This window comes from Astyanax mexicanus, chromosome 3 (genome assembly GCF_023375975.1).
Source record: "Astyanax mexicanus isolate ESR-SI-001 chromosome 3, AstMex3_surface, whole genome shotgun sequence".
In the NCBI taxonomy this organism is placed as follows: Eukaryota; Metazoa; Chordata; class Actinopteri; order Characiformes; family Acestrorhamphidae; genus Astyanax; species Astyanax mexicanus.
Window position 1 is genome coordinate 3,134,945 of NC_064410.1, and position 25,603 is coordinate 3,160,547.

The 25,603-nt window shown below is 38.4% G+C and overlaps 1 protein-coding gene across 5 annotated transcripts in view; it reads left to right on the forward strand.

The window, feature by feature from the left end:
• The window catches only part of fam126a (family with sequence similarity 126 member A), a 58,482-nt gene that overhangs the window by 3,436 nt on the left and 29,443 nt on the right, over positions 1-25,603 (forward strand). Inside the window, exon 1 of one of the 5 annotated variants that reach the window (XM_022668099.2) lies at positions 7,379-7,488. The exons of 3 other annotated variants lie outside the window; for them this stretch is intronic. The gene's annotated coding sequence lies outside the window, so the exon portion shown is untranslated. Of the gene's footprint in view, positions 1-7,378; positions 7,489-23,705; positions 24,521-25,603 lie in introns of those variants that run through there. One more of the 5 variants, XM_022668098.2, reaches the window with a different exon arrangement.

Genomic DNA, 25,603 nt, shown 5'->3' on the forward strand with positions numbered 1-25,603 from the left:
TCTTCGAAAAATATGACAAAATAATATCATTGCTTACTTTTTTTCAAACTTTATTTCAACGTGACATTAAACCAAACTTTCACAAATGAAAATTATTACCTTGTAGTGCAGCAATATATATGTATCAAATGAAAAATTTAAATTGAGTTATTAAAATAAACTCAATTAACGTTTTTTAACGTGTCCGTCAAATAACGTAAAGCAGCGTCATGTCGCAAAACCAAACTATAAAGCTTTTCTTGGGAAGATTACTTTATTATCACTTAATAAACCGAGTTTATGCAAAGTGACCACGCCAATACATATTTGCATGAATAATTGATGAAATTACTGTAGAAATGATGGGGATAGACACTTTTCTATCGTCCCCACGATATTTGTCGTCATATAGCACAGCACTAATAGTGATATTTAAACATTACCTCCAGATTTCTCCAGAAATTATTGATCCAGCATGATGTATTGATGATGTGACCGAAACTCCACTCTAGCAAGACTCTCATGATTGTATCCCGACATTGGAAATTGAAACATGGCATAAGGAATATACACCAAGCCTTTATGTTTTTGTGGCTGTGTTCTTTGCTGTTACATGTTGAAGAACAGCTCAGCGTTCTGTTTTGCAGTGGAGATTTTGCTGGCAGGCCTGGCTGTGAAATGCAAATGTAATTCCTTATCTCATAATTCAGTCAGCCTCTCATCAGCTGTGGAGTCCAGAGGGTTCAGCTGCTGAAGGCGCAGCTCCTCAGAAATGTGAAGTCTGAACCTTCTACTAAGATAAGACTGGTCCTGTTCTTCTGTACGCTTCTGGAGAACGCTTCTGTTAAACCTTTCTGGGGTGGCCATGTGACGAGCTGGGGTCTTTGAAATGGAGATTTGTGCTTGAAAGAAGAAACTGAGCTTTCTTTAAGAGGATTCTGGAAACACGTCTCTCACCTTTTAATATAAAGGTATCTTGCTTGTTCTCTTATCGTTCCAGACAGCCAGGGAGGAACAGTGTCACCACAGGGATTTATTTTTTGCTCCACTGCGTGCCTGATGCAGTTTATCATCAGTACTGTGGTGCTTGTGTGTGTGTGTGTGTGTGTGTGTGTGTGTGTGTACATTTGTGTCTGCTCTTTCTGCTTGTGTATGATTAGATCAGACCTTGAGCTTTTTTTTTTTATAATATAAACCATTTAAAAGCTTGCACTTTTTAGGTGAAGCCTTTTTAAAAGTAGGCTCATCGTTAGCACAGGGTGGGTTCGTTTTTTGTTGTAAATATTGTCACGGTTGTCTTGTGAAACCACAGACTAGAGAACCTCCCTAGTGACTACAGTATTACTCATAAATAGTCGGTTCCTGAGTTGCATAATAACTCTGGCGCCTGAGGTAAAACTGTCTTACACAGTTTATCTAAAGTTAAGGCTGAAACGAGTTAACAGAACAGCATTAACATGGAGGAATTCTCTCATTTTTCATATTTTTTCCCCCCGTTTTGAAACTGCAGTTCGTGGTGTTAGTGTCTAAAAACATCTGGGGCGTCTGGGCGAGTTGGCTATCTGTTCTGGCAGTAAGATACGCTGGGTGTGTTAAGGGAAGTGTCTGCAGAATTTTCTCCTCCAAAAGAAGTTTTCCACTCAAGGAAGATTCAGTTATAGTAAGTGTAATCTGTTATACAGGGGTTGGAGAATGAAACTGAAACACCTGGTTTTAGAGCACAATAATTGATTGTGGTGACGGACAGTTCTGGTGGAAACAGGAGAGTTGAGGTGAACATTGAATTCTGTCGTGATTTGATCAGCCATGTTTTTTTGTTTTTGGATACAATCCGGGTTAGCACCCGAACATCCCTTTCAGACAGCTTCCTCTTACAGCGTCCACAGTTAATCCTGTTGGATGTGGTTGGTTCTTCTTGGTGGTATGCTGACATTACCCTGGATATCTTGGCTCTTGATGCATCACAAAGACTTGCTGTCTTGGTCACAGATGCTCCAGCAAGACGTGCACCAACAATTTGTCCACTTTTGAACTCTGGTATGTCCCCCATAATGTTGTGTGAATTGCAATATTTTGAGCAGAACTGTGCTCTTACTCTGCTAATTGAACCTTCACAATCTTCTCTTTGAGTTTCTTTGTTCGCTTGAAAGAAACATCTTACCAGTGTTTCTTATACCCCTCTGTTTGAAGTGTGCATCTGAAAAATCTCTGTATGAAGGGCTAACAAGCCCTAGGGGTGCCAAGGGGTGAAATGGGATTGGACCTTAGTCGTGAACATGTATAATGCTGTGACAAAATATGTCTGCTATTTAAATGTTTTTCCTGCATTTTTTTACATACAGTATGTTTTGTTATAGCAATATGTTGTCCAACTCTACATAAAGACCACTGCAGTTTACAAATATTCCAATGTAAGATGCCCTAAATGTTATGAATAATCACATAATGTAGTGGGTAACAACAATGACTTGCACATGTGCAAAAGAGCCGCTCTTAAAATGTTATTTTAAGTATATTAAGTAAAGAGGGTGGGTTATTTAGTCACCTATTTCTGTGGTTTGTGTCAGTTTCTTCAAACCTTGCTTTTTAGGCTTTTTTAGCTTCCTTTGACACTGCAGCCACATCCTCTTGAGGCTGTGTTTGGTCTTTTCTTTAGAAACGCAGACGCTTACAACACCCACTGTTGCCACACAGATGCAGCTGTGTCACATGATGATATGAATTCAACTTATTTGGGGAAGTAAATAAACATAACTGAACAGAGATGGACTGAGCATTGTTTTTGATATATTGGTGCTGATATAGATTGCTGATTGTCTTTCAGCATGATATTTCTGCTGTATTCTGATTCTTGCTATATTGAGTTCTGTCTGCACACAGATACACTCATACATTATTTTGTTATGTATTGCAATCTAGTGTTTAAATCATTAAACCCTGGAGCACATTGTCTCCTCTGATTGGTCAGAGCTGTCTGACGTAAATATGGAAAGTAAGTATAGCGAGCAGTGAACGCAGCACATACTGCACGTGTAAACAGCATGGAGCAGCAGAGACAGTGTTTGTTCATATCAGTATATTATCTGGCTAATATATCAGATTAATCTGCACCTTATCAGCATAGGAGTATAAAGTATAAAATGAGAATATTTGATAGCTGGGTCAAATCGAGACCCGATCACGCTCTAGCAGGTCTCAGTCCAGTTGTTTTAATCCGCACCTTAGTGTGATTACTGTTTTCACACCTGCTCAATCGAACCGCACTAAGACTACAACCTGGCAATAGTGCTGGGGTAAAAACGCCTCAAGTAAAAGTGATTGGCAGTTGAATTGTCTGTTCACAGTATTGTATTGCTTCAAAGAAAATGAGACACTCTCCCCCATGTTAAACCTGCCTCTCTGTACAGTGCTTTTACTCAGTGCCCCCTGGGGTCTTGTCCAGGAACAGTCTTGACGGTCAGAAACAAGCCAGTGCTCAGTCTTGACATTCAGTCTGATGTTCCAGAAGACATCACATCTGGTTTGTGCAGATTACTGTGTCAACCTAATGGCCTGTCTTAACCAGTGCATTCAACTGGCCTCCCGGTGTCCATTAGGCCTGACTTTATCGTTTCTCTAGGGCTCTCTCTCAGCCTTATATAATGTGCCAGGTTTGATTCTCACTCTCCTCAGGGCTTGCAGTGATGGTGTGTGTGTGAGTGTGACTGAGAGAGAGAGCGAGGGAGGAAGAAAGCAAGAGAGAGAGGGAAATAGAGAAATGGTAAAAGTGATGGATGTTGGGCCGAGCTGGGTCAGGGCCCATATAGGACCGTATAAAAGGTGTAGCTTAAATGGTGCGAGTGGGCCGCTCACTGAAAGCCCTCTGTAGTGAGTTGTTTTTTTTTTTTTTTTTCATCCCACTTTTTGTGCAGTGGTTTGTGCTTAGAAACTGAAAGAAAAGACTGAAACTGGAAAAGGATAAATCCCCAAATATTGCTGTGATTTAATTTGATTTTGGTTGATTATAATATATATTTTAGATATCAATATGAACAGTGTAGTAGTTCATCTCAAAAATTAGAATATCATTCGAACATTAAACTATTTCAGTAATTCATTTCAAAATCTGAAACCTATATATTATATAGATGTATTACACACAGAGTGATCTATTTTAAGCGATTATTTCTTTTATTTTTGATGATTATGCTTTACAGCCAATGAAAACCCAAAAATCAGTGTTTCAGAAAATTGGAATATTTTATATAAGACCAATTGGTACTTTGGCATTGTAGGCAGTGTGCCAAGTCATTTTTCTTAATATATATCACAGTGGATCAACACCAGCAGATGACAGACATGACTCTCCAAACCATCACTGATCATCAGTAAATTTTACATTTCACAGAGACACACAGTCCAAACTGCTCGAGGTCTAGTGTGAAGTTTCCACCAATCAGTGATGGTTTGGAGAGACATGTCTGATATCTGCTGGTGTTGATCCACTGTGTTTTATTTTTAAGTCTAAAGTCAGTGCAGTTTTGTTTTCCCACAAAATCTTACAGCACTTCATATCTTACAGCTTTCCTCTGCTACCGACCACTTTTACAGAGATGCGGATTTCATTTTCCAGCAGGACTTGGCACTTTGCCCACACTGCCAAATGTACCAGTTGGTCTTATATCATAATCTAATTTTCTGAGACACAGATTTTATATCAAATAAACTCTTAAAATAGATAATTCTGTGTGTAATAAATCTATATATAATGAGTTTTTAACATTTTGTACAAAATTACTAAAATAAAGTGATATTTACTTTTTTCCAGATGCAGCTGTATGTCTGTTCCTACCAGTATAACTTTTAAAATTTTATTTGCCAGTTTATTTAATGTACTCTGCAATGAACGTCAGTCAGTGAAGGTTGCTGTAAATATTGTATGCAGATATATCGGAAATGTGATTAAAAATCATATAACTGTTATTAAAACAATTTGTTTCACTTTAAATATTTATATTGAACTATGGCTTAGGTTTGAAGTGGATCACATTATTATATTTTTTTTATTTGTTTGTTTTTTTTTTTTGTTTTTCCGACTCTGTTTGAAAGTAGTTCCTGTGTAGTAGTAGTAGCTCCTATGTTAAGCATCATTTTCTCACTCTTGGCTTTGAGGAGATTCTTCTTGTCCAGGCTGCCTTTACCTCCAGGTTATTATTCGTCTCAAACGAAAAAGAAAGAACCAGTTACTGCGGTTGCTGCCACGCTCCCTCTGCAGGCGTCCTCTGTGGTTCAGACTCTGTCTCTGTCGTGCAGGTGCATGAGCTCGGACACGCTTGAGGAAAGGCATTTCTGCTCTCGTTCAGTTGCCCGTCTGTCCGATTTTGTGAAATTGCTGGAATCTCTCGTGGCGTTTTTGGCATTGTTCTGTTCTGAAAAAAAAAGAAATCTGAACATTGTGTTCTTGAGTGGATTTTTTTTCTTTCTATTTCTATTGAGTAGGAACGAAGGTCATTCTGGGTTGAAGCTGTGACATCAGCGCTGTTTTAGTTTTGTTCTGCGTCATTGGTCCATTTAGGGCTGAAAGCTTTTCGGAGGGAGACTTTCAAGAAGAAGAAGTACTTCTTGAAAGTGTTTAGAGTACACCTTCTTTTTTAGAGAGAGGAGGGGGTTTTGGGATGAGAGGAGGTCATTCTTGGTCTGCAGTAGTTTTCCTTCTTAATTTCAGGTCTGTAGTTAGTAACCCTTTAACCTCTGGATTTTTGTCAATTGTCTGCCTGACGTTACAGCACTAAATCTTGAGGTTTTATGTTCAAGCATTACGTGAAAAGCTTTCATGTTTGATAAGGAACATGTACTAAAAAGCATTTTCAATTGTGATTGTAATAGAAATTATGCACAAAATATTTAAGTAAATCTGCTCATGACAATATATAATGAATAAAAACATCAAATTGTCTCTTTCCTGAACTATTATCATTTTAAAATCAATATTATACATATAAATACAAATCGAACAGTTCATCTCCTCCAAACCTTTAGTTTCATTATGTTTGTCTAGTGTTTTTTTTTTTTCAAACATGCAGAATTTGTGTTGATTACAATTACTGATCTCGAATAATTAAATGGAGTAGAGAGAAAGTGAGCAAACAGTAGATCTGCAACTAACGATTATTTTGGCAGTCGACTAATCTGACTATTATCTGATGACTAGTCGATTAGTCAACGATTATTTCTGCCAGCTCTAAAAACGATAGAAACAGCAGCACATAAGATTTAAATGGCATTAAATAGGGGTGGGCGATATGGCTCTAAAATAATATCACGATATTTCAGGGCGATATAGGAAAACAGAAAAATAATTAATTCATTTCAGGAATATAGTGTAATAGTATAACAGTATAATCATAATGTGGCAAAATAAATATTATAGCATAAAATAATATAATGCAGCAAATAATTTTGCTGAATATTTAGTGCATGCATATAAACTGCAAACTAAAACAATTATACAATAAACACACCTAAAGCTTCACAGTAAATAATAGACTACTTTTAAGACAGAACAGCCCTGTTATCACAATATGGATTTTTAATATCATGATATTTCTGTGTCACAATATATTGTATACGATATAATATTGCCAACCCCTAGGCATTAAAATATCTGAACGTTGTTAAAACGTGTACTGATATTATTTAGGGATTTAATATGTAATCTGTTGTCTGTTTGAGCACTTTTGGGGACACAAACTAAGTTGATTGTAAACTGTGTGAGCAAACCATTTCCCTTTTAATCTCCCATTGCGCCTTTTTTTTTCAGCACTTTGTTTAATGTGGTACTGTTACAAATAAACGATTAGTTGACCGGGAATTTTGTAGTCGACAAATTTAAATAATCGACATTGTTGATTATGTTGACTTATCGTTGCAGCCCTAACAGACGGCTTCTTTAAGTGTCCTGAAGGTGATTTTTTTTTTTTTTTTTAAAGCCCTCCATTTTTTTTAGAATGTAAATAACTTATTTTACTGCAGAGAATAAGGGTTTTGTATTGCCTGCACCTGTAGCACTTGTATAGAGGCCAAGACTTTTTAAGGGGTTAAAGAAAGAGAAGAAAAAAAAAAGAAACAGGAAAAAGGTGGAGAGATGAAGGAAATTAAGGCTTTTTTTAAGGTGTGTGTGGAAGTGTGTTCATGGATTACTCGTATCTGTCTATCTGGCTGCGCAGGAAAAGCAGCCGGGGCACATTTATTCTTTTGTTTCACACCGCTGTCACTCCTCAACCCTTCCTCCCTCCCTCCCTCCCTGCCCCTCCTTCCAAAATGCACGTCTGATCTCTGATTGGTTTCTCTGTTCTTCCTGACTGCCCTGCTGGACTGAGTTTGAGTGGGTGGGGTCTGGAGAGTGTGTGTGCGCGCGCGTGGAACAGGAAATAAGAAGAGGTTTTTGAGTTGAGGAGGGTTATTAGTCCGTGGGCGTGCTGTGCTTTGCTGTGCCTTCTACCTCCTCGTGCTTCTGCTCAGCTGGACCCGGTGAGTCTATATATTTTACCCTCAGATCTCTCAGTCCTCAGCTGTAGGAATTCTCCTCCTCCTCCTCCTCCTTCTACTCAGCCGCTTCTGAAGCCGTCAGGCTGCTCGGCGTAGGAGTGGGCGAGTGTGAACGTTTCCACCCGGCGTCTGCACACTGGTGATGGTGGTGGTGGAGGAATGACTCACGTTCTGAACTGAGCTCAAGTGCTCAGAGCTAAAGTGCGTCTCCAGCATTAGAGCCAGCTTTCTATAGCATGTGGAGCATAAATATTGACCTTGGTTCCTCCGGTTCTCGTACATGCTTCCCCTGGAGAAGGAATCATGAGCTGATTGCTGAGCCGAGGCTGGAGAGCTGATTGAACTGCTGCCTCATGATCATTTCAGTTGACAAGTGCTGTGTGCGTTTTTTTTTTTTGTTCTCTCGTCTCTCTTCCCCTGTGGATGAAATAACCTGCTTAATGTACCACTTTGTCACTCAAGCATCAAGACTTCTAACGTGGGCTTAAGTGAGGAGGAGGAGGAGGAGGAGGAGAGAAAGAGAAAAAGTCAGGGTTTGTATGGTCATGAAAAACATGGAAAAGTCTTGAAATTTAAAAATAGCAATTTATAGGCTTGGATAAGTTTTGGAAACGTCATGGAAATTTGATCTAAAATCTATTATGAGCTACAAATACAATCAGCTCAGGGTTAATTCAGTAATTTAGCCCTACACACACATTTTATTATTCAAATAGTGTCAACTATGGTTGGGCAATATGGCCCTAAAATAATATCACAATATTTCATGGTATTTTCGCGATAACGATACTCTTGGCGATATTACAAATCACTGGATTAAAAACAAAAATATCTTAAGAATTCACTACTGCAACAATAAAAAAAAATAATATTCATTTTAGGCCTACTATAAATCAATTTTGATTTGATTTTGTCTCTGTCTGCACAGATGTTTTAAAAATCTTAAAGGCATGGAAAAGTCATGGATAGTTATTGGTTAAGATGTGTATGAACCCTGAGAAGTGGAAGAAGAAGGAAGGAGGAAAAGAAGTATGGAAAATAAGAAGGGAGAGGCGAGCGGAAAAGAGAGCAAGAAAAGTAGCTTTGCATAAGGCTGGGATTAAGCTCATGGTGAAATTACAGTGGGACAGAGGTGACTGCATATTTTTTTTTCTTTTTTTCTCCCCAAGTAGTTTTGGAGTTGGAGTTGTTGATATGTGACACATGCTTGAGATTGCAAAGCAGGGGCCTTTTCTCGAGCAGAGGGGAAAGTTGGGCGCATACTTAGCTTGGCTTTATTTACTGCAAACTAGAGATGCACTGACTGTTTAATTCAGAGATTTAATTATTACAAAATAGCAGAAAAGCACTTTGAATCACGTTCAGTTGAAAGACAATCATTTATAATTAACAGCGGAAGTTTCTAGGGCTGTGTATTGGCAAAAACTATATGGCGATATGGCGATAGGCATCATGATACAGATCACGTTACGATTTAATATATTGCAGTATATTACAATACTGGAAACGACACGATATCTTGAAATAAACTATTATAAAATCTGTATAAAAGAAGAGTTTCCTTTTTTTGATCCAGTCTAAACAGTGGATGAATCTAAGGACACAAGTACAAAACTGCTAAATAAACCACTTCTGACACCAATCTATACATCTAAAACCCTAGCTGTACGAGAATAGTTTCTCCAAAAAAAAAAGAAAATTACACTAACTCTGTGATTAAAGCTATTGCATCTGGACTGCAATTGGAAAAACAGGAGGACCAGTTTTTTTTTTTTTTTTTTTTTTTTTTTTTTTTTTTTTTTTGGGCTTTCTCGGTCATCTGACCTCACGTTCAGTAGCTCCTCCATTTCCACTTTCTGTTGGGTTTACGTGGATCTCCATGGAAACCCTTTTTTAAGGGCCATATCATCCACATATCATCCAAATAAAGTTCTAATTCAGAAATCTTAACAACCAAGCTGAGATACTTACAATAAAGTAAACAGTACAACTCAATGACTGCGCTCTGAGTGGTCCAGTAGCGCATGATCAGAAGATTGCTGGTTCGAATCCTGTTTATGTAGCTTGCCGTGCTTTCTTTGGGTGGGTAGATGGCGCTTTAAGACTTGCAATTTTGTTCATAGTGAACAGCACAACGACAGAAGACTCAAAGTCGTGTAGTGTGTACCTGGCATTATGTAGGTTTCAGGATTAACCAGCAGTAGAAGGAACCAAGGGTAAGCATAGCTCTGATATGTTTCTCCAGTCTGTTATCATCAGGCGCTCAAGTGGAAAGGTAAACATGGAGCTGTTTGAGCTGGAAGTTCCTGCACTCAGAAAGCTGCTGCAGTTGTTGAAAGTCATTAGTGTTTATTCCATTAGGCTTTAATTTGTTTCCATGTCCAGAAGCAAACATCCTCTGCAGCGCAGCAGCCTGATCTGATTTGATACGTGGATCATTTGCGCTGTTAATGTGTTTTATTTCTCTTCTTTTTTTTTCTTTTTTTTTTTTTGTGAGCACCTCAGGATTTTGTGGTTTCCACGCTTGGTCCTTAAACTGGTTTTCCAGCGACATGGAAAGACTCACAAATGAGCTCAGTGGAATGGGAAGCCTTCCAGAAGGAGCGCTGCCAAGAGATGTGCCCATTTTAATGCTAGTTTTTGTGTGTTTTGGACACAATCCAAACTACCCTGATGGACAGTTTTTTTTTTTTTACCTTGCTTTTTGTTTTTAAGCATTTTTCAAGCCTGAGGAGTAGGAATGCGCTGATGTGGGAATTTTTTTATTTAAATGTGGTTGATTTTAAAAGTAAATTAGAAAAGAGCTTTTTCTGAGGGAAACGCAGTATGATTGCACTGCTGGAAAGGCTCCCACTGTTCGCTTTGGTGGTTTCTTGGGTGTTGCTAAGTTGATTACTAAGGTGTTGCCTGGTGGTTGCTAAGGCATTGCTATGTAATCCATGGTGTTTGGGGTTTTTTAAGGTGTTGTTAGGCGGTTGCTAGGTCAATGCTAAGGTGATGCTATGGTGTCTAAGGGTAAGGGGTTTGCTTACGTGGTTGCTAAGCTGTTGCTATAGTATCCGTGGTGGTTGCTAAGCTGTTGCTATGGTATCCGTTGTGGTTGCTAAGGTGTTGCAATGGTATCCATGGTGTTTCTATATTATCTGTAGTGCTTGCTATGTTGTTGCTAGGTGGTTGCTAAGGTGTTGCCGTAGTATCCATGGTGGTTGCTATGTTGTTTCTAAGATGTTGCTCGGTGGTTGCTCTGGTGGTTGCTTAGGTGTTGCTATGTAATCCATGCTGTTTGTTAAGGTGTTTTTAGGCGGTTGCTAGGTCAATGCTATGGTGTTTCTATGGTATCTATGGTATTCTATGGCTAGGTGGTTGCTTAGGTGCTGCTGTGGTGTTAGTTAGTGGTTGTTAGGTGTTCTGTATACATCGGCTCTCGAGATGTAAATCTGGTGGATTCCAGAAGTAAAATACAACACTGTGGACCTCAGCTAAGGAATTTTGAGCTCTACAGTAAGGGATTTTTCAAGTGGGAACAACTTAAAAAGCTCTGCTTGTGTAATGCTTAAAAAATCTTTGCTTTCTTTCTGTCACTGCTGTGCTTCTGGTCGGGGTAAATGTGGTTAAATGTGGTCTGTACTGTTTGCATAGGATATATGACGCTGCTTTAGATGAATCAGTAGTTGGATGTATAGAAGCCTTGTTGTGTTTTTTGCTTTGCTTTGTTTTTATATTGCAGTTTATAATGGATTTCTTGGTTCGAAACCAAGATCCTCCTTTGCTTGCGGTGTTTTTTACTAATGCATGTGGTCAGATCCACCACGCTCTGCTTAAAGCACTGCTCAAGATCCCAATTCACTTAGTGGTCTGTTAGTGGCTCCTGCGCTGTGACAGGCAGGGAAAAGGTCAATCCGTGGCACTTAATAAAGTCTCTGCATGTCTGCTGTCTTCATTACCAGCTCATCCGTCCTCATTAACCAGACTGTCAGCCTCTGTTCAGAGTAGAGCTGCATCGATTAGTCGACGTAGTCTTAAAAAGACTTAAAAAAAAAATGTCGGTGCATCATTAATCGTTTTTACTTTCTACTGGTGAGGACAGCTAAACATTAAGACCCCAAGACCAATTGTGCAGTACATTTTGATAACTAAAAATTGAAAAAAAAAAAAAAAAATTATAGGAAACATTCACACAGGCTGGATGTTATTTTCAGGAGATTCTAGGATACTTGTATGTATTTTTTTTTTTCACTTTTTTTCTTACTTTTTTTCTAAGTAAATACCTAAAATTATTTTTTGTATAAGAAAATAAAGTTTTTTATTATAACACAACTTAATTATAATGGTGTGAACAGAGTACAGTATCTCTCTAACACTTATCGAGCTAATGTTAGTGTAACTAATGTTATTAATGTTAATGAGGCAGTGAAGCCTGTTTAAACTCTCCTTAGCAGTAAACTCTTTAACTTTCGACAGGTAAAATAGGGGTGGGTATCGTCACTAGGGGTGGGCGATATGGCTCTAAAATAATATCACGATATTTCAGGGTATTTTTGCGATAACGATATACTTGCCGATTTAGGAAAACAGAAAAATAATTAATTAATTTCCGGAATATAGTATAAGAGTATAACAGTATAGTCATAATGTGGCAAAATAAATAATATAGCATCAAATAATATAATGCAGCAAAAAATATTGCAGAATATTTAGTGCATGCATATAAACTGCAAAATAAAGCAATTATACAATAAATACACTTAAAAAGCTTCACAGTAAATAATATACTACTTTTAAGACAGAACAGCCCTATTATCATGATATGGATTTTTAATATCATGATATTTCTGTGTCACAATATATTGTGTACGATATAATATTGCCCACCCCTAGTAGATACCTCCCTGAAATATTTTTTTTGTTTAAGTCTGTAGTTATTTTAACACATATCTTATATTTTATATATTTTAACATAATCGAAAAATAAATAAATAAATAAAAATAATCGTCAAATTGGTAGACTGCTAAAATAGTCATTATTGGCAGCCCCAGTTCAGAGTCCAGTAGGACCCAAAGGTAGGGCCTAATCTATCCCGATTCTGCCTTTGAGCTCCTTATATTCTTTTTACTATTCTGTTTTTACTCTGGCTGTCATATGCAAGGTCTTACAAGGCTCTGCAAATGTGTTCAACCTTCTGTGGAAAAATATATGAACCAATACAGTGTTGCTTAGTCGCGATATTTGGCCATTTTTATCATTTTGACAGTGACGTCTCTGGGTTTAGTACAATGTCTGTGATAAATTAAAGAAAGACGATGTGTTTGGAAACCAAGCTGGAAAAAGTCCTGCCTTATCACGTCTGTTTTATTTCATCTGCTTGATGAATACGATTGTCTTTGGGTTGAAAGCGCTCTCCTTCCCTAAATGAGAGAGAGCTGATTCTATTAACTTCAGCTGAGCTCGCCCAGGAGATATTGTCGCCTGGAAACGAGGCTATGTCTCGCTGCTCTGTTCGTGCCGAAGTCGAGTGTTGCAGTATCTATAAGGAGATACATCAACACTTTTGGCCTCTTCATGGACATCTCAACTGCCGAGGCATATATTTATGTATAACTGCTCACAAAAATTGGCTGCATGGTGATGATTTGAGGTTGGAAGCCAGTCGATTTATAGAAGAGCTTGAAAATGGATGTGGACAATGTGGTACAAATATTAGGTCACAACCCTTAAACACACTTAGACATGATGCACAGTGTGCATAATGTTTGTAAAAGCAGAGAAAATGCACCAGAAGGGCATTGGTATCTTTTGAACCACTTTTAAACTTTTATCTAATAAAATTAATTGACCATAATGGTCTAAATATCTTGTTCAACATGCCAAAATTGGTTAAATTGGATTAAAGTTCAGTGATTTGGAATAAATTGTGGTGATGAAGGGATGCACAGGGTCAGCAACAGTTTGTTGCTTTATTTTGTAAAAAAAAAAAAGTCGGTGATTAAACATTCTTTTTAACGACAGTGTTGGTGATGTTAATATATTTTGTGTATCCAAGATTGGAGTAAAATAAAGCAAGGTTCACATTACCAGGCTGAAGTGATTTTCAAATCTGATTTTTTGAACATGCATGTGTGAACATGCTTTTATATGTGGTCCTTGATCAGATATGTAACCGATTTTGTGGAGATGCGATATGAATGTGAACGGTCAAATCGGAATTTATGAATCTTTTTTTTTTTTTTTTTTGCTTTTATGCGTTAGCATTAGCGCTAAGTGCTTCAATCTCTCGTACCCACACATCTCTCTCTGGTGCAGCTGTGCAGCTATAGCTGCAAAAAAAAAAACAGCAAAAGCAAACCACCTTGCCTTTTTTCACCTCCTCGACCTGAGCATGAACTTCAAAGCAGCTGTTTTCTGTTTCTCCACTCCAGTAAAAGATGCTCCACATATGAGCTGCTAATAAACGCATCCATTTCCCTTTATAAAGCTACGAGTCTCCTCTCAAATATGAGTTTTTTTGTTGTTTGTAAAGACGGAGATGTTTATACACGTAACAATATGTGCACATGGGAGGCGTGTTAGGAACAGATTCGTTCACATTACACACAGATACAGCTCACTTATATTTGTGAATGTGAACCGTCAAGATGGTTTTGGTCTGGTTCCAATCAAACTTCGGAGTGGTTCATTTGTGGGGAGAATGCGATCCAACCTCTAGCCGACCTGACTTATCAAGTATACTCCATGTTTAAACCAAATGGCTGTTTAGGTGCAGTTTAACCTGATATATGTACATACAGGGGTTGGACAATGAAACTGAAACACTTGTCATCATTTTAGTGTGGGAGGTTTCACGGCTAAATTGGAGCAGCCTGGTGGCCAATATTCAATAATTGCACATTATTGCAGCAGTAAGAGTGTGAAGTTTCAATTAGCAGGGTAAGAGCAAAGTTTTACTCAAAATATTGCAATGCACACAACATTAGGGGTGACATACCAGTCACCCATAATAACCAGAGTTCAAAAGAGGACAAATTGTTGGTGCACGGCTTGCTGGCGCATCTGTGACCAAGACAGCAAGTCTTTGTGATGCATCAAGAGCCACGGTATCCAGGGTAATGTCAGCATACCACCAAGAAGGACCAACCACATCCAACAGGATTAACTGTGGACGCTGTAAGAGGAAGCTGTCTGAAAGGGATGTTCGGGTGCTAAGCCGGATTGTATCCAAAAAAAACATAAAACCACGGCTGATTAAATCACGGCAGAATTCAATGTGCTCCTCAACTCTCCTTTTTCCACAAATACTGTCCATCACCACAATAGAGCAGATGATGGATCTGCTTGTACTGTAGAAGCTAGTCTTCATCTGAAAAAGCTCTGTGGACTAAATGCATGGAGGCTCATGTTTCTGCTGAAGACTACAAGCTCTTATAATTCAGCTTCTTCTATTACTGATCTCCAGAGCATCCCTGTTGAGAGCGCGATCAGTCAGCGGTCATTAATGCTAGTCCTCTCTAATGAGTCGACTTTCCTGTGGGCACTGGCCTCTTCTCTCATTTTCTCGGAGAGCCTTGGTGTAATTAGGCCTCTCTAAGTGTTTGTTCTGCCATCAGAGCTCTTTTCTCACACATCCCAGCCTCTTTAAGAACGGCATGTTCTGGAGAGACAGCGTACAGCCGGGTACGGACGCAAGCAACGTGATGGCCTTTTCAGGCACTTTGTTATGAGGAGAAGGACTCAGATCTCACTCAATGCATGAATCACCAGATTCCTTCCATGAAACAGTCTAAAAATACTCTTTTCATGGCAGTGTGATGGACGTTTCAGAAGCCCTTTTCTTTTCTCGTTGAGTATGACATGGTGGGCTATTTTGAGAGGGACGTGGTTATGTAAAGCGGGAGGGGAGTGGTCAGTTTGGGTCCAGCGTGCCAGTTGATGCAGTGTAGTATGGTGAATATGAGAAAGTTGGTTATGTTTTTATGCAGTTATGCTTTCGTGTCCTTATTGGGAAACCCTAACCTCTTGAGAGGTTTGGAACCACAGTTATATGCACTCAAGTTTTTCCATTTGAGAACTGGAGTGAAGCATGGCGTTTACTGTTATAAAGACTAAAGTATAGTGAATTTGGAGTAAAATGTTCCCTTTTATAACTTACCCAAGTTTATCCATGTAAATAAATAAAATATTTATAGGTGCCCTTCAGCTCAATCGGCGAAGAAACTACAGAGGACCCTAGTGCTGTGCGATATGACGTTGTTATAAATGTTGTGGGGACAATTGAAAAGTGTCTATCTTGCTACTTACCTTCTATCGTCCCTATCGTTTCTACAGTAATTTGATCAATTATTAATGCAAATATATAAAAGTAGGCTACGGTGAAATGTATGGGCGTGGTTATTTGCATAAACTCTGTTTATATCGGTGATAATAAAGTAATCTTCGCAAAAAAAGCTTCATAATGTGTTTTTTACGTTATTACACTCATGAGAGCTGAACAATAGAGACGCATTGTTCTTTTGAAACAGTTAGCCACTGCATCTACCTCATCTGTTTTCATTGGATACATATATATTGCTGCACTAAAAGGTAGTAATTCTCATTTGTGAAAGTCTGGTTTAATGTCACTTTGAAATAAAGTTGGAAAAAAGTAAGCAATGATATTATTTTGTCATATTTTTTGAAGAATAACTAAAAACATACTTAAATGTGGTATATCATGATTTATATCGTTATCGTGATATAAAAAATTCCATATCGTGATATATGATTTTTCCCGTATCGCCCAGCACTAGAAGACCCCATGTTCCATTAAAACAGTTGTGACTGTAGCAGCAGATTCTTAAGTCCTGTATGTTGTAAGGTAGTTCTTGTTAAAGGGGTCAAATTTAGATTAAAGTTCGATGTCTGGGAAGACCCTTTATTAGAGCAGGAGTAAATTATGGACATGAAGGGATGCACATGGTCAGCAACAACACACTGTGGCTTTGGGAAGCACAATATTTCTGCAGGGAGAAATAGTTGCAGTAAACTAATTAATTGTGTATGCATCCATTTGTATCTTTGATTGTATGCCCCATCAGAAATGAATGAGACTCATATGTGAGTCATATGTATTTCCCAATTGGTGATCCTTAGGATGTAACAAAAGTCAGTCATGAAAGGATAAATAACCATTTTTGTTAAAAAGCTGTCTGAGAAACGTCTTCCTTAACTCCTAAACCCATTTTTTAACCCACACACTTTCACATTCGTAATTACATTTAATGTGATGTATAATATCTGTTTAATAGATCCCAAAATAGAACCCTATGGGCCTCCACAAGTAATGCTAAATCAAACTGACACACTAATTACCAGCTAATTCGCATTAGTTTCTGCACAAGGGTTATTAAGTGAATAATAAACCTAGGGTTCACTGAGTTAAAGCATTTAGAATCTCATTTTACAGAATGGTTCCTTACTAGAGTTGCACGGTGTACCGAAGGTTCGATTCTTTTTCGATACTACGTCATCACAAACGATTCGGTTCTTTAGCGTTCGATGCTTTCGATACTATATAGCCCAGTCACTAGCTTCAAATGAGTCAAATTAGTAGGCGCGATTTGATTCAGTTCATAAGAAAACTGATTCACACCGCAGCAGTCGGTGTGGCAGGATTCAGATAAACTTAGTGTTCTGAACAAATGAATCGATTCACGTGTGAATCGATTCATTTGACTCGCTTGAGCGACACACGCACGCGCAAGCCAGCAGAGCAGCAGCGAGAGAGAGCAGCGGCGAGTGTAGAATGGCGACGTCTAAAATAACAGATGTCTCTCGTCCGCGACTTGTGGACAAAACGGGCGCGAGGAGTGAAGTGTGGGCAAATTTTGCTTACATCGCTGATGAAGAAGGGAATCCGACCAACACCACAAACCCAGTTTATAAACAGTGTTATAAGTCTATCCAGTGCAGAGGAGGGAACACCAGCAACCTGGCTACGCATTTAGCAGACAAGCACCCTGATCTCTACAAAGAGCTGAGAAGTCGACAGGTTAGTGGAGTTAGTCAAGATACACTCTGTCTGTAGCGTTACTAAGATTTACTAGCCCTGGCCCGCCGGCGGGCCAGAAATTTATAATATTTAATATCTGGCTGTGTTTATGAATAGTTATAGGTTCAATATAGACACCCAATATGCCATTTTAAAGCTTAGAATCTCGGCTTTTCAGTTATCTAGCCTATTTAGCTGGATCTCCTTTCAGAAAATAAACATTTAGGGCGAAATATGCCTTGCTTCTGAAAATATGAAATCATAATTTTCATATTTCCGTTTCTCGTACGTCCATATTTGATCGAATGCGGACATGTTATACACCATTCGAACCGTCTGTCTCTCCGGATTCGCTCCGTTTTACTGTAGGATGTACGGTTCCTGAATTAGAGCTGAAAGAGCGCGTCACAGCGCGTGTTCAGAGTTAAAAGCTGCTTGTTTTTCGCTGCAGGGTTACCTCAGGTCACTCCCTCCACCCCCTCAACCCCCACCAGCGGCTCCCCCACGCTCTTACCTTCAAAACCAGACTTAAGAGAATCCATCAATCCAGTCTCCTGCAATCCCCAATTATATACAAACAGCGCATGAAATAAACTGAGGCAGAAAAAAAAATAATATCCACTTTATCTCCTTATTAAAAGCGTAATTTTCGAGGCTGCATGTGATAACGCACGTGTGGTTAATCTGCAGTCCAAGGAGAACAAGGTTGACAGAAGACCATGTGGACACACTTGTTTTCCTGGCTAAGAACCTTAAACAGGCAAAGAAACTTCCCACAGTGTAGTTTCAGAAAAGAAGAGGTTTTAGTTTTTAGGAAGTGTTTAGATAATTATGTTATAGTTAAGGTTATAATAACGAAACTTGTTTTTTGTTCAAATGTTTCATTTTAGAATAAAAACGTTTGCACCGATTGTTCAGTGTTCAATACAGTCCAATCAAAAATAAACATTTTATGTTCAGATATTTTTATTGTTTTTTTTTCTTCCAAGTATCGTTTTGGTATCGAGAATCGTGATACTACAGTTGGTATCGGTATCGAAGTCAAAATTTTGGTATCGTGACAACCCTATTCCTTACTAAACCCAAAAAAAATGGATCTTCTGTTGCAAAATTCAAAGTGTGTCCAAATTTATCTCAGTTATTCTGCTTGCTATCAGCCTGGATCACGTGTTATAATCACAAACATTGATTGTCTGTGATCAAAAAGCGTGAGTCAAAAACGATGGTGCGCTTTTTAATCCGGTGCGCCTTATGTATGAATTCTACTAGTCAGGTATTAAGGAGCAGTAAAGCCACGCCACTGAAGTACAGAGTTATACAGTGAAGAGTTTCAATGAAGTTCTCCAGCAGTATTAGCATTAGCCGTTAGCTCTTTGGCCATCCCGAGGTAAGTATAATTGGCCTGTATCCTGCTGTTAACCCTGGATAGCACTGCTGGAGCAGCATTAGCATTACTGCTTGCGGTTAGCTGCAAATTCTAATGCTACAGCTTTAGTTGAAATGTGGAAATCTATTAATCAAGCTGTTTTTACTTGGGCCAGGTGAGGCCAATCGTGTCACTTACTAATAGTTTTTTTTATGTTTATAGAAACTGCGCCAGACTGTAGATTTTTTTCACAATCACTGACATATATTTACAAGAGCTTATTATTATTATTTTTATTATTATTATTATTATTATTATAACCATGCTTTTCATGTCATATTTCAGTCAGGCCAGTATGTGCAGTTCTGCTGATGTGATCTGAAATAGTGCTGAATAAATAGGATCTTTTTACAGTGGAAGAGTCTTTGTTATTCATGTTGGTGAAAGCTTTAAACTTCCCTGCAGTCCACTGCTCTGATATTATTAACAGCTGCTAATTTTGGTTTAGGTGTTTGGTTTAGACTGTTGTTTTGCCAGGTCAGCTGGATACGGTGTCTACTAATATTACGAATGTTTGGCCAGCTCCAGCTTTAATACCACACGTACCCAACACTGGTGTAGAAACGGCTCTAATAATAGTGCAGCTTTATTTTCTCTTCTAGCGAGTGCCCACTTTCTTCAGGGACGGAGGAACTGGTTGGTGGTTTTTATCTCTGGGAATGCCCAGTAGACGCACTCATCATTGGCTTTCTGATGACTAAGTGTGTGTGTGTGTGTGTGTGTGTGTGTGTGTGTGTGTGTGTGTGCTTGTGTGTGTGTGTGTGCTTGTGTGTGTGTGTGTGCTTGTGTGTGTGTGTGTGCTTGTGTGTGTGTGTGTGCTTGTGTGTGTGTGTGTGCTTGTGTGTGTGTGTGTGTGTGTGTGTGCTTGTGTGTGTGTGTGTGCTTGTGTGTGTGCTTGTGTGTGTGTGTGTGTGCTTGTGTGTGTGTGTGTGTGTGTGCTTGTGTGTGTGTGTGTGCTTGTGTGTGTGTGTGTGCTTGTGTGTGTGTGTGTGCTTGTGTGTGTGTGTGTGCTTGTGTGTGTGTGTGTGCTTGTGTTTGTGTGTGTGTGTGTGTGTGTGCTTGTGTGTGTGTGTGTGCTTGTGTGTGTGTGTGTGTGTGCTTGTGTGTGTGTGTGTGTGTGCTTGTGTGTGTGTGTGTGTGTGCTTGTGTGTGTGTGTGTGCTTATGTGTGTGTGTGTGTGTGCTTGTGTGTGTGTGTGTGTGTGCTTGTGTGTGTGTGTGTGTGTGCTTGTGTGTGTGTGTGTGCTTGTGTGTGTGTGTGCTTGTGTGTGTGTGTGTGCTTGTGTTTGTGTGTGTGTGTGTGTGTGTGCTTGTGTGTGTGTGTGTGCTTGTGTGTGTGTGTGTGTGTGCTTGTGTGTGTGTGTGTGTGTGCTTGTGTGTGTGTGTGTGTGTGCTTGTGTGTGTGTGTGTGCTTGTGTGTGTGTGTGTGTGTGCTTGTGTGTGTGTGTGTGTGTGCTTGTGTGTGTGTGTGTGTGTGCTTGTGTGTGTGTGTGTGTGTGCTTGTGTGTGTATGTGTGCTTGTGTGTTTCCGGTTGCGGGGTTGATTTTCACACATTCTGACAGACTGTTGGGTCTTTCTGTCTTCCTGTCTTTGGGCAAAACATCTCTCCTTCCTGCTCTACACATCTGTCCATGCACAAGACTGACACACACACACATATAAACATATACACACACAAACACACACACACACGGCCAAGCGAGGCACACTTAAACAATGCTCCATTCCCATTGTAAATTAATCTCGCTGTTATTCAGCGAGATGATGGGGGATTAATGGTGGGAGTCTTCTTGAAATAGAAATCAGTGCCACGCAAATCTGGCTCTGGCCTGAAAGGCTTAAAGGCCTTCTATGTATTGGATTGTTGCTCTCGGGAGATCTAGTGTTGATCCTAGAAACAGATCAGGGGTCAGCACCTCTAGGGCACAGCGCTTATATAAATACCTGCTCAGGTAGGCCTCATTTTTTTATATATATATATATATATATGGAGGGAGTTGGCAGAATGGCACAATGAGTTTCTTTCTTTTTTTAATTTATTTTTTTTAAACACTAAAATATATATTTAAAATAATTTATTATCCAGTAGTGGTGAATAGGAGTGTGCCATATCGCATTGTATGCAATAATATTTTAATATCGGCAACATTTTTGAATATCCTGAACAATAATATACCCTGAAATATTGTGCCATAACCCCTCATTTTCACATCAGGGTACTACTTTTTTCTTCTTGCTGTTTTTAGCAAAATAATTTGGCAAAATTCACACTGTTCTCATTATTTCTCATTATATATCTACAACAGACAGATTTTGTCTGTCCAGTGTCATTTATGTTACTTTAATCCTGGATATATGGAGTGCATTATTAGTATTATTATTATAATTATATTCTGGATCATTGAGTTCTGATGAAATCAATACAAGTCTGATAAAATTCTTGTATTTTTTTTAATATCTCAGTTATGGATCATATTCTATGCAATAATAAAATAAATATCTATTTTTTTCATTCAACATTTTGTCATATCGCCAAGAGTAATTAAACATCACAATAATTTAAATTTCAATTGCAAGAATATACTACTGTAACTAATATATATATATATATATATATATATATATATATATATATATATATATATATATATATATATATATATATATATATATATATATACAGTATAAGATCTCATACATTCAGTAGAAACAAAAAAATCCCTGATTCCCTGAGTCCCTGATTTTTTTGTTTAGAACAAATTTAAAAACAATTACAAATAAAATGTATATAGTGAAATGAAAAATAGAAACAGATAAACAAAAAATAAAAACAGTAAATGGCTAAATCAAATGCAAAATAGACTTTCAATTGTTCTTTTTTGTGTCTTTTTTTTTTTTTTTTTTTTTTTTGCATACAATACAATATGACACACCTCAAATGCACAATTATATCAATATATAGAATTGTTGCAATGTGATGGTGTCCGTGTTCCATTTGATGTCTTTAGTCCCCATTGTTCTAGGGAAAAATAATAAATTTGGTTACTCAGGTTTTATTTATATGATTTGTATTCTATACTTAATCTATAGATTGCAATGTCCTTTCTTACAGTATTGTAATATATTGAATCGTAATGTCTTTTTATCGGTTTCTTGCCAATACACAGCACTAATATTAAATAATACTATTTGTAGACTGATGAAAAGTGACTTGGAATATAAGTAGGAGTTTTATTATGGTAATTTAACAACCATATGGCCTTTGTGTCTAATTCCATTTTACACCTGTGCTTCTTGTTCTTGCTGTGTTAGAAAGACATTTTGGATCTGAGATGGTTTTCTAGAAGCTGATAATCCATTACTAGAAAGAGGTCTACAAACAGTAAATCTGCTCTTGTGCTCTTTTAAAGCACATCATCACTACCCTGGATCCTACGATGTTTAAAAATAAAGATGCTTCAAATAGTTCTTTGAGCAACCACTTCTGTTTCCATTTTTCCATTTTGATTATCAAACAAACATTAATATTAAAGAAAGATCACTTAAGTAAATATAAAAAGCACTTTTTAAATGCTAATTCTATTTATGAAAGGGAAAAAATATATATCCAAATCAATCTAGCCCTGTGTGAAAAGGTGTTTGCCCTCTAAACCTAATAACTGTAGTCCCATACTTGGCGGCAACAACTGCAACCAAGCTTTACTGATAACTGGCAACGAGTCTTTCACATCTCTGTGGAGGTATTTAGTTCCACTCTTCTTCACGGAATTGTTTTAATTCACACACTGGATGGTTTTCTAGCATTAACCACCTGTTTAAGATCATCCACTTTAACTAGGCCACTCCAAAACCTTCATTTTGGTGGACTTGTTTGTGTGCTTTGGGTCATTGTCCTGCTGCAGAACCCAAGTACACCTGAGCTTGAGGTTACAAACAGATGGTCTGACCTTGTTTTTCAGGATTGTCTGGTAAACAGCAGAATTCTTGGTTCTTGATCTATTACAGCAAGTTGTCCAGCAGCCCTAGACCATCACACTACCACCACCATGTTTTACATTCAGTATGATGCTCTTTTTCTAAAATTGTATATTAGTTTTACGCCAGCTGTAAAGGGAAACACACCTTCCAAAAAGTTATACTTCCGTCACATCGGTCAAAAGAATGTTTACACACAGTCTTGGGGATTATTAAGATGACAAATGTAACAAAAATGCAAAAACACTTTTTCTCTTTGCAAGTTAAAATGTGCATTTGGATCAGGATTGGGAACTAGAGGATTTACCTTTCTGCACATTTCCTGTGCGGTGTAACTTTCAGCTAATGAAGCCCTCCTGAAAGGGGAAATTAGACGGTCAGGTTGGGTCTATTAGTGTCGGAGCTAAAGTTAGATCTCCGCAAGATGTGTTGGGAACTTGTTATAGGATGTTATACACTAACTTCACCATTTTTCTCCCAATGTATCTGGCCAATTGTCCCAGCTGTTAGTCGGCTGTATTATATTATATTATACTTATTTGCAACAGGGTGGCAACTACCAATCAGCAATGTCAATAAGCAATATATATATATATATATATATATATATATATATATATATATATATATATATATATATATAGGGACGATTGCTTATTGACATTGCTGATTGGCAGTTGCCACCCTGTTGCAAATAAGTTCCAATGGTAAAGTTATGTAACCTATATAGGTTACAAACTGCCTTTAGTTTGGTAAACAACTCCAGCTCCTTGTTTAACCCGGTGTTAAGTGGGCTAAACCAGGAGGCGGAGCCTGAGCGCCGTCCACACCTAACCAGATTAATCAGTAAGCTCTGAATGAGTGAGTATAGACCTGTTTACACATTTAGACACACACACACACACACACACACACACACTGCTTGCTCTCACACTGATCTGTCTCTCTCTCACTCTCTCACACTGCTCTCTCTCTCCCACACACTGATTAGTCTCCGTCTTTTCCTCTGTCTTGCTCTCTCTCTTTCTCTCACTTACACACACACACACACACACACACACACACACACACACACCTCTCTCTTACTTCATTTTCTTTCTGTCTCTCTCTCTCTCTTACACTGCTCTTTTTCTCTCACACTGATCTCTCTCTCACTCGCTCTTACACTGCGCTTTCTCTCTCACACGCTGATCTATCTTTCTCTCTATCTCTCTCCTTCCCACTTGCTCTGTCCCTCTTTGTCTCACACACTGATCTGTCTGTCTCTATTTCTCTTCCTCTCTCACTTCATTTTTCTCTCTCTCTCACTCTCACTCTCTCTCACTCTGTAATTACTCTTTCTAGTGGAATACACTCTTGCGTAATGATATTGGCCCGGGGGAAGAGCTGTGCTGTGAGCGGCGCTGTGCTGGGGCTCTGGTGTGATGAGCAGCAGTGAGGGGTTGGTTGAGGAGGAGGAAGTGGTGGTGGTGGTGGGCTGTGAGGAAGAGGAGTGAAGAAGCATGGATGTAAAGCGGATAGATGAGGAGGAGATGGTCGAGGCTGAGGGAACGGCTGTGAGCTGAGAAACGTGACTCTGGGGTTCGGTGATGTGAGTAGAGAATGCAGAGACACATTAAGCCTGGCTCTTTTCCATGCGTTGCATATTTACCGTGTTTCTGGGTTCATCCAATAGTAGGAAGTGGGAAGGGAGGAGGAGGGGCTTATGCTTTGTGTGCAAAATGAGAAGCGAAGTTTTCGGCCGTCACTTCTTTGCTTTGTGTCATTAGGGCTCTACAATATTGTAAGAGTGGCATGGCAACAGCATTATTATTTTTTTCTGTAATTTTGGAAAATGCAGGATTTTTTTTAAGTCAGGAATAAAACATGTTACAATATTAATATTGCGTACTCTGCATTGAACAGTGAATTAACATAAATTGTATTATGTAGATATAATGATTAATTCATGCAAATGATTAAAAAATAAAAAAGCATGATTATTCAGTGACTCCCTTGTTAAGATTAATGAACTTTGTTATAAAGAATGTTGTGACATTGGAATTGGGGTTGCACGGTTTTCTTCTTTTTTGAGTTGTTCTTGCAATGTGTGTGCAATAGTCACATTGCAAGACTTGCATTGTTCCATGCATTGTGTTTTTTTTTTTTTTTTTTTTTTTTTTTTTTTCTTCAGTATTGGATACACAAAGTGCATTATTAATATCAAGATTCTTGTATTCTCAGTATCGCAAATAAATATTGCAGAAAAGAAATATCACAATGTGAATTTTTTTCCAATATCGTGCAGCGCTAACTGGAATTGGAACATAAAAAAAATGTCCAAATAGCTGACGTAAATAAGACGTAAATAAAGTAAAACTAGTTTATATAGTGTAGACTCATTCATTCAGTTGGTGTTTTTATACGTGTTAATCATTAAAGTGCACAGAAGATGGATTAAGAAAATAAGACGGAGAGAGAAACAGAGCTGCAGTGATGTTGGGATGTGTGGGTGGGTGGCTGCACGTGTGTGTGTGTGAGGTATGTGTGTGTGTGTGTGTTATATCAACATCCTGTGGTGCTGTGACTGATTGGGTCAGCGTCTGGACGGTGGTGAGAGCGTCTCTGAGAGAGAGAGAGTGAGTGAGTGAGTCTGTCGTCTCCTGCAGAAAGAGGAAGATTTACTGTATTTTAC